The following is a 3,139-nucleotide window of genomic DNA, read 5'->3' on the forward strand; positions in this document are numbered from 1 at the left end:
TCTTTCCTGCTCTGCTTCATTCAGATGTCCTTGCATGAGCAGCTGAACTTGCCGAGGTATGGATAGTTCTTTACTGATTTGGGCTAGGAATTTCACAGGTTGGAAAGATTCCCCTGGTGTCCATTTATGGGATTCCCTTCGCAGAATCATAACTCCGCTATCATTTGTCACAGAAGAGATTCGTAGAACTTGCCCAGGGAACTTGTAGAATTTATCCTGTGCAAGTTTTACCCCACTCCACGTACATCTGGGTTTCAAGTGACCTGCTTCCAGGCACATGAGATTGCCCTTGAGAAACAACAGTGGCCTCGGGGCAACACACGTCCACCAACTACCATTGCAGCACCCCTGCCCGCACGCGCGCCCTGGCACCATCCTCTGAGACTCCTGTAGCCATCTTTGTATGACCATGACACTTTTCTCTCCGCAAGCTTTAAAAAACCTTCGTTTAATTTGCCTTGCATAACAGGTCTCTGCCTTGTCTGTCCGGAGGCGGTTCTGCCAACTTAAATGTGACTATGGTACAGACAGTAAAATCATTTAAAAATGACTTCTTCTGGGGGCCTCTGGGTGGCTCAGTCAGTTAAGCCTCAACTTTTAGTTTTGGCTCAGGTCATGAGCTCAGGGTCCTGCAGTGAATCCCCAAGTTGAGACTCTGAGCTCAGGGGGGAGTCTATTTGAGCTTCTCTGCCTCCGCCTCTGCCCCTCCACCCACATGCATGCCAACGCACACATAGGTGCTCTCAAAATAAATAAATCTTTTTTAAAAAGATGAGTTCTTTTTTTTTTTTTTTTAACTAACTTATTGCTAAGATTAACAATCAATGAGCTTATGCTCAGACCTGCAAAGGGGATTGTCATCCAAAAGAGCTTTCTCTGCAGACATGGAAGAAGGAAGTGGTAGCCTTCCCTCCCCACACTAACCCCCCCCCATAGGTCAGTGTTTCACAGACAAGCTTAATGAGATGGTTGTTGAAATTTCGGAATAGTAATAAATGCATGATTGCCAAGGGAAAAAAAAGGAAATAGGCAAAAGTTATGAAGAGACATTGTATCAGTGAAAATATACAAACAGTGACTATACACATGCAAAAATGTTCACCGCCAGTGATAAGGGAGAAGAACACAATGACATTAGAACAAGTAAAATAAAAAATGACACTATCAAATGCTGGTGATGATGAAGAGAAACTGGAACTCTCATGCATAGCTGATGTGAATGCAAAATGGCACGGCCACTCCAGAAAGGATTCTGTTAATTTCTTTAAAAACAAAAACAAAACACACACTCACCATACAACTCAGCAATTTCACTCCCAGGCATTATTTTCGGAGAAACGAAAACACGTTTACAAAATAACGGGTAGTACACAAATGTTCGTTGCAGTTTTATTTGTAATAATCCCAAACTGTAAACAACCCAAATGTCCCTGGAGAGCTGACAGGTTAAACAGAAGTAGTACACCAGCCATGGAATACTCACCGGCAATAACAATTGATGAACAATTGATACATAATGATTTGGATGCATCCCAAAGAATTATGCTGAGTAAAAGAAAGCCACTCTCAAAAGACCGTATGACTCCACTGGTAGAATATTCTCCCAATGACAAAACTACAGGGGTGAAGGACAGACCGATAGCTTCGGGGGAAGAGGAACAGTGGGAGGAGGGATGACTACATAAGGTTGGCAGTGAGTAGATGCTTATGGATGGACTAGCTCTGTATCTTGATCGCAAACCTACACATGTGATAAAATGGCACACATTATAGCAACGTCAAATTCCTGCTTTGATGTTGTGCTACAGTTATGTCAATTGTAACCGTGAGGGCAACAGTGAGGGCTTCGTAGGACTTCTCTGTACCACCCTGGCAACTTCTTCCTGATCTAGAATTATTTTCTCTATCTCTGTCTCCATCTCTCTCCCATCTCAGAAATGCCGCTTCTTTCTTTGTAGACTACTGTCTCTACTATTCCATGCCTGTGACTGCCTCACAGCCATGAAGGGCCCCACTGCCTTCTGGTGGAGCTGGTATGCTTTGCAGATGGCCATCCCGTGCTGACTCCTGCAGGCCCCTGGTTTTCCAGTTGGACCACTCCACGTTCTGCCCCTTAGGGACATGCCTTGTCAGGGGCCCTGTTAGAAGCACCCCTGGGGGGAGAATGGGGATGACCTGGCTGTGGGGCATGAAAACCTTCTGAATGGAGCCAGCAGCCTCTGAGCTGGACCTGGGCTTGCCTCAGGGACTGAGAAGCCCTGAGGAATAGATTTGTGTTGCTCTAAAGACCCTGTGAGGTTTTCCTGGCAGCATAATGCCTTTAAAGCCTGGGTGGCTCAGTCGTTAAGCATGTGCCTTGGACTCAGGTCATGATCCCAGGGTCTTGGGATCGAGTCCCTCATCAGGCTCCCTGCCCAGGGGAAGCCTGCTTTTCTCTCTCCCACTCCCCTTGCTTGTGTTCCCTCTCTCACTGGAACCCTAACGCCCCTGGCATGTCCCAAGTGTCCTCATTCCAAGTGCTAAGACCTCACTGTTTCAAAATCAGTGTACCACCTTTAGTTGTGGATGTCTGTCACTGTGGAGTGTTAGGGCTACAGCTCAGAAAGTCCACTTCTGGAGCCAACTCAAGGGCTCTCAGCTCCTATCCCATCAGCAGAAAGGACTCCCTGGAGCACAGGTGCCTAACTGACCTGTTTCCCCCCTCCACTGTAAGTGGGACAACCACGCACTAGGTCACATCTCCATGTCCCTTATCGAGGTCCCAGAGAGGAGCCAGCACAGTTGGACAGCCTTCAACCTGGCCTTTCAAGCCTGCTCAAGCCTCAGCCTAAGGAGGAAAATTGTCCAAGTCCCCAAAACGGTGACACTAACATCACCAGCTACTTCAGTCTATGCTCCACTAATATTCCTCCCCTGTCCCGGGGTGGTGGGATCCTCATTGTTTCCAAGCCCTGCGAAGGCCCACTTTGGTGGTGTGTGTGCGCAGTTTTGTTTCTCAGATACCAGGTTGCATCTTGTTCAGTCTTTTGGTTGCAAATGAATAGGAAACTACTCCAAGTCACCTCATGAATAAACAGGAAGTTCATTCAAGTTTATAGGAATATCACATGGAAACCAACACAAAGGGACAGCTGGGCTG

This window comes from Mustela putorius, unplaced genomic scaffold, assembly GCF_011764305.1.
Source record: "Mustela putorius furo isolate JIRA1106 unplaced genomic scaffold, ASM1176430v1.1 tig00000242_pilon_pilon_pilon, whole genome shotgun sequence".
Taxonomy (NCBI): domain Eukaryota; kingdom Metazoa; phylum Chordata; class Mammalia; order Carnivora; family Mustelidae; genus Mustela; species Mustela putorius.